Below are 14,035 nucleotides of genomic sequence, written 5' to 3' on the forward strand. Positions count from 1 at the left end.
GAGCGAGGCCCGAAGGAGCGCGCGGACCTATAACGATGTATCCCGATCTTACGGTGATTCGGGCACCTGGAATTTCCTCTGTAATCGGGGGGGGGGGGGAGGGGACCTTATCCTTCGGTGTCGACACGGCTCTAAGTTCCGCGGACGTTACTCGCCGGATAAAGGGTCGCGGTTAAATGCTGAGGAGGATTCTTTCGCGCGCTGTTGAACCCTACCAAGAAAGGTTGTTGTTAAGGCTGCCTGGTTTAATAAAAACTGAAGATTGTGAGTGACGCTCGGCTCGATCATATATAGATAGGAGATCTCGTTTTATAATGGAAAGTTTTCTTTCAAGAGTATCGCTAATATACCATGATAAACTAAAATATTTATATGTTTTGCAGAATTAATGTGATATAAATTAAGAAAAGAGTTATTAAATAAGAAAAGAGGTACCTCTTAAAAAAATTCTGTCTTGTTATTGCAATTAATATGAAAAAAAAGATCGACGATTCGCGGAATTCGTTCGAAAACGTGATAAGCCAATATGTAGAAAGACCAAGTAACGTGGAATTAGCGCGAGACACGAAGTGCTAAGAAGTCGCGACAGAGCGGTTAGGTATACTGTTAATGAAGATATAACGTGCCAGCTCTCTGTGGGGTTGGTGGAACGTCGCCGACACTAGGATGCCCCTCGTTTTCATTTCCCGACGTGTCCCCGTCGCGTTTCTGCGGCCCCTTTGTAGCCTCAGGTTACGCCAAGACATGCTCATCTTCCTTACGATCCTCGCTAACGTTGTGGCGCGTTTGCGAAATGTCGCGGACTTTATTTCTCAATTATACTTGAAAAATTATATCGACAGCCACACATAGAAGTCACACATTCGTAATGTTGTTAATTTGAGCACTTGCTCGAATAATTAACTCTATCCTTTTGATCGCGAAAATAAACCTTTTCGTTTTTCATATATATCTTTCATATTTATCTAATCATTTAAGAAAGCAAAAATTTAGGCGTTATTGTATATTTTATTTTAAAATCGATAACGTGTGTGTATTTAATAAATAAATATTAGATAAAAAATTAAATAGTACAGAGTTTAAGTGAGAATTGTGATTTTCTGGAAATTGAAAATTTTCGCGCCGCGATGTAAAGTCGAAAATAATGTACACGTTTGTACGCTCTATATTTATATATCCTCGTTTATTCTTATTAATTCTGCATTTAGATCTTATTAATTTTAATTCGAAAATCGTTGACATTATATGCAAGATAACGTTTATATTCAGATACAATTATTATTTTTTTACTTAACTATATTAATGTCTACTAATGCTCTCGCGATTTGGATGGTTAAGACTTATGGTTAGCAATTGGTATTAAACTTTGGACGTTATATTTGTAACTTTGCATGATAATTGACAGATACTCCACTATAAAAAAATTTACCTCTCGTTTACCTAATCATAAGATGCAATATTTACAAACAACGATATAATACTATTCGGTACGTTTTAGTTATTTGATAATAATGACTATATGTATGTAAAATGAAAATAAATATGCAGCAAGAATGTTTACATGTTAAAGAATAATAAAAAGTACATGTTTCTGTTTTAGAAAGTATAGAGTCGATTCAAGAAACGAATACTGTCTTATATAATATTATACGAATAAGTTCAATATAACGCACTTTCATCATAATCTCGTATCATAGTCAACCATTTGAGACATATATTACATATGCTTGTAAAAAGAAAGTCGCTTTCGTATAGTAGATATAGCGAGCACGTTATTTTAATAACGAGCGTACTTTCTACACGTACACCTGTGTACCATCTTATCCCTTATTTATATATCTCATTTAGAAAAACTGCTATAAATTATGGACGAGCTCGATTCCGTAGGTAGCACAGTTAATTACCGGGTGATTGATCACGACCGTGGTTTATCCCCAGATGAATCCGCGCGCAATACTTTCTCGATCGCGGTGACAGAACTCTCTCGCACATGGCGCGATTTTTCTGTGTATCGTGCATCCTTTTTATTTCCTCCGATCTTCTCCTCCTATCATCCTATCGTTTCCCTGCTCACAGGAAAGTAGACACAAAGCGAAGACCGAATATGGACCGTTTATTTTGAAAGTGGTGCAAGTCCATTTTCTTTTGTTTCGAGAAAATTAAATGTTAGCAGATCTGACAATTAAAAAATATAGGTTAATTATGTGAAGTCTGGGAATGTTTGTACTAATTTATCAATATGTAATTTGATTATATAAATTTCTTTTAGGCGAATTTAACTAAAATAATATATATTTCCAGGCTGCAAATGGACTTACACCACTTTCATAATTAGTCAATTGTAAATATCATTTAATTTCAATTTTGAAAGAACAAATATCACTTAAAATATATGTCATATTAATCCAATTTTGTTTATAAATAATAACAAGAAATAAAATAGAATTAGTATTTTTTATTTTGAACGTTAATTATATTTATATATTGTTAAACTTAACACAAGATATTGGTATTATTAATTATTTATGCTCTTCATGTGGCAGTGTTTTGAAATATTCATGATGCACAGGAGGTATATAAAGTAATAGCTGCTGCATATCCTTATATTTTTCGTATGTAATAGGCCTGGCATCGTAATGGAAATTGGACTTACACCACTTTCATAATCAATGGTTACGCAATTTCTTTTACCGGCCAATTTTAAATTCAACAAAGCATTGGCATTTTTTAAGATATTAAATACTAACTAGTTATAAACAAAAAGTTTACACTAAATTAAGCATAAATTACGTCATATCTCATTTAAAAAAAAAAAAAGACTTACACCACTTTCAAAATAAACGGTCCATATCTTGCCCTCCCGCGTGGTGTAGATGTGGCCTTGCGTGTCTACACGCGCGAGCCCAATGTTACGTCGTGAGGAGACAGCGGGTGTCGGATCTGCGTCTCGCGCCGAATTGCCGTCTTAATTATCAGCCGCTATTATTTATGTCACGATGCACCGTTGCACCGATTCGAAACTGAGACATTATAATGATGGGACACCCTCGTGGGCACTTGTCGCCGTGTAGGACTCGATGATATACGCATCAGTTACGGACTCCTCCCGGAGTATGTCAACGGGATAATCGCTCGCGGATAATCGAGTTCTTTTGAGTTGGATCTCAGAAATTATCATTTGACGCTTGTTCTTGCAAAATATCAAGCAAATATGTAATAAATTAATTCCAATGATATCCGCAATCGTAATAAACGAGCAAATTTACGCGCGTTTGTCTTGCTCCAATTTCAAAGCGACTTGATAGATAATATTTTCTTTATACATAATATATAGAGCGTAAAAAACAATTTTGTCTTGTATTTTAGTTTCAAGAAAATACGAATTTATTATTTCTTAGTTGTAATGATCACAAAATGACAATTTATTATGCTGATATTTACGCTCGTATAAAATACTGTAATTTTTTACAGAATCACCCACCATCACAATCTTTAATAAAATTCTACAATTACGAACTGAGAGGTAGTTATTTACCGAATTTTTACCGCAGTGATTTGGATCGAATTGAGACTCGCGAATATGTATTCATGTATTCTCGGTTTTATCTCGAGAGGAAGCGAGGGACATAAAGAGAAGTGTCCCTTCTGAGGCGAAACGGAGCAGACGAAGGGGTCTACCGGGGATTGATGACCGCCACCTTTAATGCCGTTTGTATGTAGCCGCGCGAGTAAGCGCCTCGTCTTACAGTAATTAGCCCAACAAACGCGCCACCCTGTCCCATCAATTGCTACCCTATACTCTCTCTGTCTCTCTCTCTCTCGCTTTCTCCCCATCTCCTTCGCGGGCTCACGCACGCACGCACGAACGACTCTTCTCTCTCATTCCAACATACTGGTCCTCTCTCGCATTTCTTGAATTAAACATTCGACGCCTGCTGTCTACTTGTCGTGCGTACGCGAGCGAGCGCGAACCTCTTATGTGTCAAGAAAAAAGAGAGAGAAAAAGAAAGCAACTGCATATATGTACAAAAGCGCGCCGCAAAATCGTCTGCGTGTATGTATGTGTATGTATACATGTTACGTTGCATGTGTGTGGGAGGGATGAGGCCTTATCCTCGACGAATTAAAGGATGCGCCGAAACCCGATTGAAAAACCACGATGCTCGCGTTCGTGCGTATATATATCCGTCTTTTTCTTTCTCATCGCGCTCCTTTTTCAGTTTTCTGCTCGTTTTGCCGCTCGCATCTCCGCCACGCCGTTCCTCCGAGAGGATTTAAGAGCGTATTCACGCCGAAACAGCTAGACTTTTTTGCTTCGCTCTCCCGACGATATCTTGTTCAGAGCATGTTACGCTAATCGTGAATTATCGAATGCCCGCGCGAGAACGTCATCGGAATAAATGTTGCGTGTCTTTAAGCGGATTGCGGAAAATCAGTCGCTAATTTTCCTCGACGACTGCCTACTGATTTTCGCAATTAACGGTAGACACTTTATATGTCGCGTGCAATATTTCCGGTCTTTTTTCAAAATGATATTCCAATTAATATATTGAAGTGTTGAGGCTCAAACGCGTAATGTAAAGGAAAATTATTTTAATTTATCGCACTATTTAAATAATTATTTTGCAGCATCATAAAGCACGGCACTCACATATCCATTCGAAGAGATTCATAGCAAACGACAAAAATACACAGCAAACAAAAATGCGCAAGCGACAAATAATAATTTAACAATAAAGTTTTCTATTGTAATAAAATCTATAAATTGAATCCTTATGTTCTTTTTCAATAAATCGCTTTATAAATTAATTTATACGTTACGAAAACAAATTGTCTGTAATATATATGCATAAGTATATCTCGTATCGATATATCGAATGGATAATAATACTCATATATTTTTGAAAGACATATAATAATATATTTATCATCACTGGCGCGATGATATAATCATCAAAGGCATAATGTGCCGCGAATATGACGTGGGTTAATAACTCACGAAACGTCGAGAAGGATTTTCCAATGATGTGACTTCTGGCTTCTGAAAGCTTCAAATACCTTCACGTTCCCTCTGTATTCTTTATCGCCGGTTCGGAATGCTTGATAACGTTTGATTTGTTTCAATCGTAAATATCAACCCCCGTAATATGGTGCGCGCGGGGATCTGTAAGGATCTTACGGAACATACGTGCGGGCATGTACGTATAACATGCAGAATGCATCCTGCTGGCTGCGGTAATTGCGTCCCGATTAAGATAAGTAGTAAATTGAAATGACCAATATTATAAAAGATACCTCATTTATATAAGAAATATATTTTAAATTGCTTTAAACTTTAAATCGAGTCTGACATCTTACAACAGTTGATTTTTAGACAAGATTTAAGATAATTCTTAAATCAATAAGACGTTCCCCGAGAGAAAGAGACCTAAAGCACAATTGCGCACAGGGCGATAAGTCCCCGAATTACAGATGAAGAGAATCTGCGAAACGGTTGAATGATCGAGGTCCCTTATAAAAATTCTTTTTTTTTTTTTTTTATTACGAGCCAACCTTCTCCGAAGATCGGGGAATAGGAAATAAGATAGAACAGAGAGAAGATCTCGGTCTGCAGTGATTTAAGGGCATTCTATTATATGTATCACATCGCGTCCGTTACGAGAGATCGCGAAGAAGACAGTTTGGTGTTGTTTTTACGATGGATTCCTAAGCAACGTGAATACGTGTATAAATTTTTCTTCCTTTCTTCCTTTCTTCCCTTGGTTCACTTATATGTGTCGTAGCGCGATAATACTAACATAAGATTCGTAGATACATTCTGCTGATATGTTCTTTCCTGCTGCATCCTCTTCTGCAGAACGCTTATGCCAAATCGCCTAAACGATCCAGTGAAACGATCCAGTCCAATTGATTTGTGACTACCAGAAAGTCGCGACTCGGATACTTTGTAAACCGATCAACGCGCTCCGAGTAACCGACGCCGTACAAGCTCATAAACGTCATCCTCGAGTTTCGGATAATCGTCGTGCCAAGTGCCGAATGCGGTTTGTGCGTGACGGATGCGGTTGTTGGAGGTCACCGCGTAGATAATAAAAATTAAATTATCACTCTTAACAAAATAGATGCATCTGTGTCTTCTTAAATAAATTGTGAAACTTATATTTATATTTAATGAAGGTTTTTTTTTTTTTTTTACGAACAAGCGATTCCGTTATATTGAATGCTCAAAAGATTCTAGTCTTTAAGTCGCTAAAGATCATGTTCCATTGATTGTTCAGCCAAAACGTGTTTATGTGTTTGCCAGCGTCATTATTTTATGCTAATCAACACCTGTCGAGCGTATTTGAATATTTAAACGAGATTCAGAGTCGTTTTTAAATTATTCACAATCAAAAATACCACCTTTCCTTTTTAAATCGTTTCACCTCTTTCCTCTTCTCTTTCGTATATTTATATATCATCGAATAAAATGTAAGACACGTTTCGATTTAATCTCATTAAACAGATATCATCGCGTATCAATTGCCTTCGTCCCCCTTCGCTCCTGGTAAATTTATTATATAAAATGAAAATTATTTAATACTCGTTCCGAATCTGGAAAAACTCTTCGATACTGCTCATTAACTCGGTAATGATTTTTTCGCGAATTATCAATATTGCGGCAAATGTGTATGCGGAGCAGGAATGAAGCGAGTCCGTTCAAGGAGGGGGAGGCAGCGCATGAAACAGTGGTTGGATACATTATATGCAGAATAGGGTGCACCATATTGTGCTCGAGAGTCTCGCGGTAAGGACATGAGACGAGAACGTAAGAAGAAGACGAAAAAGAAAGAGATATAAAGAGAAAAAGAAAGAGAGAGAGAGAGAGAAAAAGAAAGAGTGAGATTAGGAAAGGACACCGAAGCGAGATGAAGAAGGGAAGGAGGGATGAAGGAAGAGGAGGAGGAGGAGGACGTAGCCACTGGGCAGTCTCCTCGCGCCAGGATTTATCACAGTACCTGGCACTCACACACACGGCTACATCTGACTTATGCAAAGCGCGGACCCCGGTGTCCCCCAGCGCCCAAATAAATGTCATCGGGAAACAAAAACGCTTCTACTTGCTCCTGTCTCTCTTTTCTGGCCGTAGGCCCGTGCGCAGACCCGTACACGCTCGACGCACGAACCCCGTGCGATTCTTTCTTTTCGAGATGTCTCTCTCTTTCTTTCTCACCTGTACACTCGCCGAGAAAGGACCAACCATATTTCAATGACGTCATCGGTACAAAAGCGCACGTGTGGAAGGCTGCGACGGCCGCGCGACTCGCGAAGTGTTACGTAGAGACGCATTAGAACTGGCCGGATTTACTCGCGCGGTGTGACAAAGCACCCGCTGTCCCGTCGTGCCTCGCTCTTACCTTCCTCAAGTTCGCCTGCTTCCCCTCTGCCTATACTTCCATCGTTTTCTTTCCCCTTCTTCTTTGATGCGCCTGCGGGACTCTAGCGTTTTGTTCGTTCTGCTATCGCGTCGTTTCCATATGGAAGCTCGTCTCCATTGTTCGAAGAACCGATCTTCTGCCTGTCGCATCTACTTGTCGCGAATTATTACGCTTATTCGTCAAGAGATATAGTATAGATATCCGTTTCGTTGTAGATCGTGATTTCTTGATCTTGAGATTTGAGACATTATTCAATCCAGAAATATATATTGAATACATTTTTAATACAAATCATAGATAAAAGAAATTAAATATTTTTCTATTAATTTCAATGCACGATATATCGATATAAAATAAAATTTTTAAATCTTACATTTTATACAATCCTAAAAAAAGTTATTATAATAAAACATTAGATTCGTTTTTACATTGACTATATTATTCATATATAATGTTTAACTCTTTTTATATATATTTAAAATGTGCAGATTTTTATATAAACACAAGCAATTTATTTAATATTTATGCTAATCTACGCATTTTGTTAATTTACTGTATATCTGTCACATACATTTATACATTTTCGTTACATAAATATAATATCTATGCATATATTCGTTTCTTTTACACGTGCGCTTTTTTCTTTCAAAGACACTTGAAATTTTAGATATTTTGGATAAGTTTCATAGTAGCCTTTCTTCCTTTTCCAATCTCCTATCTTACAATTTGCAAATTTTTCTCCGAAAAATAAAATATCCAAAATTCTCTGGAAATTTAATTAAGATGACAAACTGAGTGTCATATTAAAGGAGAAATGCGAAATAAGAATAGACTATTTTTTAGATTTGAAACGCAAATTTGTTTAGATCCGGAAGTACCCTTGGCGCCATCTTAACGAAAGTCTACCAACCTGTGGCTTACTCTCACTTGCTGTATCCGTCTCTCTTGTACCGTGGATAACTTTTGCGTCAGTTTGCCTTCCGCTGCTCTTATTTTCAACTGGTCTTACCTGTTCCTGATGGCCGATCGAATGGCGACATAAATATTGAGCATTTCTGCGAAGCGGCTGCCAAATTCACTTGCATCTGTTCTCCTTATCGACAGATTCCAAATACCTGTGGAAAAGCATCTCTCGACATATCAAGAATCAGGTACGTAAAACGTTTTAATAATTTAACGCCGCGAATTTTCTTATTTTTATCTCGAATCTTTATAACTGTTATTATGAAAAAGAAAGAAAGAGAGAGAATTCCCCTATCCTTTTTAAATTGTTTTATAAATAATTCAAGTTTTAAACGTATGTATATGTATATATTTATGTTTTAAAGTTTTAAACGTATGTATGTATATATTTATCAAATTTTAATGAGAAAAGACAAAAGACATAATTTTCGAACGCGGAAATTAGTTTCAGATAAAGTGACGCTATTTTTTGAAAAAAAAAAAAAAAATACCTGTATTGCAAAGAGTACCTATACTCTCACTCTCATCGATTTCCGACAAGGGATAAAAATATAATGGTAGTTTTTATTTATGTTAAAATATACGAAATAAATTTATCGTGAACTGTAATACACGTGCTCGCGAAATAGATTTTCGTGAAATCTATCAAAGTTTAGGCTACGTCGTAAGAGAGAATCGCATCGAAGAATGTTACCGGACTACAGTGGACGGACACGCATCAGCTGAAGATATATGCGAACGCTTACGCAGACTAATGTCCACGCGCGTTGGGATTCGCACGAATGCGAGAGTGTATACCTAAATACGAATGCGTGATGCTGAGGATCGCAAAAGGGCTCACGCGGCGCTCAGGTCGGTGTGCGGCTCCTGATGAAGATAACGCCAGCCTCCTTTGAGTTACGAGCCGAGCTCGGCAATAATAAATTCCAACAAACATTCATTTTCGTACACGCAACTTTATGTTGTCCTTAACCGAACTAAGCGCTCTCCACCGATGTCATTTAACATACCGGTGATGATCCTAATAGCCGGATCCTCTCAATGGACGTTCCCTTTGGGATTTACGGTATACCACCAACCACCTACGGTATATCTTTTCGATAATGTGCCGTTTGCCGTTTCTTCTTTTCTAAACGATTTCCGTTATACAATTTACAAAGGTGTGTCCGAATGTGCTCGCGCCATTATCATCTTGTTTCCATCTTGCTCACGAAGCACGCATTCGACGATACTTGGATTTATTAAGACTTTTCATCATTAAGACTAATTTATACAATAAAAATAGATGTGACAGATGAAAGTAAACTATGCTAATTATATATAATATATACATATATCGATAAATTTAAATCTTTATAGAAAAAAACCTTGTTAGCATTGTTATTTTTAAATTTAACACAATGTTTAGATAACGAAACATTTTTTCTTTTTTTTTTCGCAGTCAAAGATTTCTTAGAAATTTTCATACGGATATTCTTTTATTTTGCATTCTTGAAATTCGCATCCGACAAAATAATGAATTCAAAGTTAAACTCGCAATTAGTGGTAGAATAATTTCACGAACTGATTTCGACACGTATGGTATACCAATGGAGTTATCTATCTAGCTATCTATTCGCTACCATCAGAGACAAGGTATGAGATTCACGAAAGAAGGTTAGTCACGATATTCTCGTCCCTGAGATCGTTATCAAATTTCCTTCTGCCATTATCTTCTGTGCTACCGTATTTGTGCAATCATGAAAAAAAAAAAAAAGAAAAATGTTTTTGCACTAATTGGAGAGTATACTTATCGACAAAGCCACAAAATCGTGGATCTAGTGCGGAGAAGCCTTTCGCCAAGAGCATGTGTTCTGCGCCCGAAGGATGCATAAAAAGCGCAATGACATCTTCCAGATAATACCGATAAGTATGGTCAAGAACTCGAGCATGGAGAAGCAGAAGAAAAAAAAAAAAAGAGGAAAAGACGGGCAGAAGATGGAGGGGGGAAGGATAGAAGAGGAGGGGAAGAAAAGGCAAAGTAGAACGAAAGAGCCTTGCTTTAATTGAGTGGCTGAGAATTAAAAGAGAGATCTCGAAAAGCAATGGCATAAGAGGATCGAAGAAACGGTTAGACGGAAAGAGGGGCAATGTTCTTGTAAGAGAAGAAGAAAAAAAGATGCAGAGAGAAAGACTGAGAGAGAGAGAGAGAGAGAGAGAGAAGGAATGAGTGAGAGCAGCGGGGAATCCGCGGCTACAGCCAATCGCCTCCGTGGACTGAGCATCGATGGACGGATGAGAAATATGAGCTTCTCGCATGAGAATTGCTCGTACACAAAACTCTCTCATAAAGTTTCGCGCGCCAATGAGAGATATATATATATATAAATCTATGTCCATCGACCGATACTTGGGCCGGGATTGACTGATGGGACAGGCCGGCAAAAGCGCGGCAAACCACGATGGCGCGCCGTGGCGGCAGCGGCAGCGCGATGGAGGAAGATCCCGTGAGATAATGGCTGAGTTATATCCCCGGTATTCGGATGGAACATTTAGCGAGAGGATTCGTTACCCCGGCATTGAACGATCGTTTTTGTCAATCATATGAACGTAAAATGCACAAAGAGATTTGTTAACTTATCCAGCGGCGCAAGCTAGCCTATGATATCGAGGACATTGTCGTTAATTGGCTAAAAAAATTGTCTTTATCTCTACACAATTTTTCTCTTTTTACATATAGCGATATGAGCATACTTTCAATGAAAAAGAATAATAACATATTGTTAACACAGAGATGGTACTTCTAAAAAGATGAATTATTATTATTATTTTAAATTAAACATTGAAGGAGAAGGTAAACAACTAAGAAATCCAGTAAAGAGAAAGAGGAAAGGAGATAATGATATATCTTTTATTCTATGAATAGAGAAATAAAAAAATCCCGATTCCGTAAGACACCGTATAAATTTTAGAATGAAAATTATGTTATTGTGATTTTCTGCCATTAGAGATGTACAAAAATAACTTATTTTGGAAACAAGAATAAATTAAATTTTGAACATATATTTTAATTCTATTTGAATTGTTTACATTTTTCAACTTTGCATCTAAATAAATGAGAAAAATATATATCACTTGCGGAGAAAGAAAGAGAGAGAGAGAGAGAGAGAGAGAGAGAGAGAGAGAGAGAGAGCAATAACGCCCAATGCAAAAAAAAAAAAAAGCTATACGATAGTTAAAAACCGATCTAATTATTTACACCGATGCATAATACAAAATACGATGATGAAACTCAAGGATATGACGAGCCATTTTCCTTTCAAAGGCGTCTTTAAATAAAAACGTGCATATCAAAGAGATACGTGAATAACAGCGACAGACAAGTCACGCAGTCACGGAAATAGTAATAAAAGAGGTCGCAGAGCTAGGCAATCCCGTCGAAACAAACGTTTTAATCCAGAAAACGCAACGCTACTCCTCTCTCTCTCTCTCTCTCTCGCACCCATTCCACTCGAAGCTCTTTTCGCGCGTGAATATACATACCGTATAGGGTGGCGGGTAACGAGCGTGGGTGTTAGCGACGACGTATAATTTAAGGCTGCGAACGCGACGATTCAATTTCACAAGACCACGGAGCAGCCCGCTCTGGATACAAGCAAAATCAACTTTATTCGAAACCAGAAGAAAATAATCTCTTGATTTGTGCGGCGAATAAAATCGCAGATTCATATTTGCCCGCGATCGCCGCTCACCGCCTTATCTGTGCACACGCTGGGCTAAAAATGATCGGAAGTTTGACGTCTCCGCGCGATTTTCGCTCGCGATATTGTCAAAAATATTCACACGGCTACGACCGCCTGCAGGAGGCTTTAACTTCGCGTTGGGCGAAGTGGGATGTATTAGCCTGAAATAGCTCTGCCTGCGATATTATGTATATCGAGAGATGATTCTGCGAGGTGATTATCTCTTTCTCTTTCTCGCGAAGCAGTCAAGCAACTCTCGCGATTCTTCAAGCTTAGCGATTCTGCCAATTTCGATATCTCTTGTTTACTGTGTCACATGAAAGTTAAACATGTTTAAATATTTATAAAAGTACATATAAGAATAAGACACGAAAGATATATCAGAATTTAATCTGCACTAGATAGAGGAAAGAAAAATTAAGCGAGCGATTAACGATATAATATTCACAAAGTATACTTTCTGAAATTCATGTAATTTTTTAAGTATTCCCGCATATAATTCAATAAAAAAAATTAGCATATTTATCTTACTTTGGAAAAAAGTTTGTGAATTTATTCTCTCAAGTTATAAATTTCAGTTAAAGGTAGATAAACACAATCTTGCGCGTATCGCGCTTCATGTAATATATTATATTGATAATATTCTCGCGCAATTTAACGCGAGAGCATTTATTTTATTGCAAAAGAAGACACGAATTTGTCGAACAGATAATAAATTGAAGAAAATACGCCAACGCATACGCGGTAATCATTTATTAAACTTATAAATTACCTTTTACGAAATCATTTGGCGAATGTAAAAACAATATCATTTTGTCAAATTTGCCATTACAAAAAATCACACGTAACACGTGCGATCGAGTATAAACTGAAAGGAAATAATGCGATCGACGGTGAATTCGATCCAACGTGAGAAAACCGAACAAGTTGCGACCGAACCAGGTTGATGCCGAGATATCCGGGGCCGAAGGATCATGTCATACACACGTGCACACATCAAGGCGCACGCATGCCTTGACTCGTGCATTTCTATATACTGACACATACAGCTTTCTATATAAATACATTTATAAATATATATAATATATATGTGTACACACCGAGGCGCTCCATCTCGCCGGGGCTCATATAATTGCTGGCATCCATAACGCTGATGTATTTATGGCATTAACTCGCCTCTTTCTCGTACGCTGCCGCCCCCGACCCATCCCGCTACGACCATGCCCGTACCCGTCATGCAACCACAAGTAGAAATAATTGGTTGAAAACAGCGCGCTCTCAGGCTGCAATATATCCAGCTTACTCCCCGCTGTCGCATCGCTTAGATCACTTCCCCGCCACCAAAACTCCCTGCCATCCCTGCCTCTCTTTCGTTCTCCACCTTCCTCTTCTTCGGGGCCGATTCCCTCTTGTCCCGTAATCCCCCAGTAACCTTTCTTCGCACGGCTGTTTCTTCGATGTATCCCTCCCCCGCTGCCGCGTCATCGTTCTCCAATTTTATTTCTTCTTTCTTCTCTTTCTCTTCTTCTTCTTCTTCTTCTTCGCCTTCGTCTTCTTTCTCCTTTCATTGGAGTCCGCCGCCTCGCCTCGCCCCTCTCATTTGAATAGCCCTTATTTATGAAAATTGAATTGAATGCTTCTCATTTATGAAGGTAATTGGTGCCTGTCACGAGGCCTGCTGTAGGATATCCTACTTTATACGCGGATAAGCGACGATAATTATTCTTGCAATTGAATTTATTTCTATAAGTCTCGTTTCCTTCGGTCGTGCTCGCGCGATCACCGATACGCCAATCGTTCAACCCCCGTAGCGATGCTTGCTGTCGCGTGCTAAGATCCATTCGACGGGGAGAAAACGTTGATTTTTACACGATCCTCGAAAGATCTTCTCAAAGCAGATGGCAACAAACGGGATCCTAAACCGAATGCCGC

The sequence above is a fragment of the Polyergus mexicanus genome, unplaced genomic scaffold, assembly GCF_030449975.1.
Source record: "Polyergus mexicanus isolate NDT 795.1 unplaced genomic scaffold, iyPolMexi1.0 SCAF_2, whole genome shotgun sequence".
NCBI classification, from domain to species: Eukaryota; Metazoa; Arthropoda; class Insecta; order Hymenoptera; family Formicidae; genus Polyergus; species Polyergus mexicanus.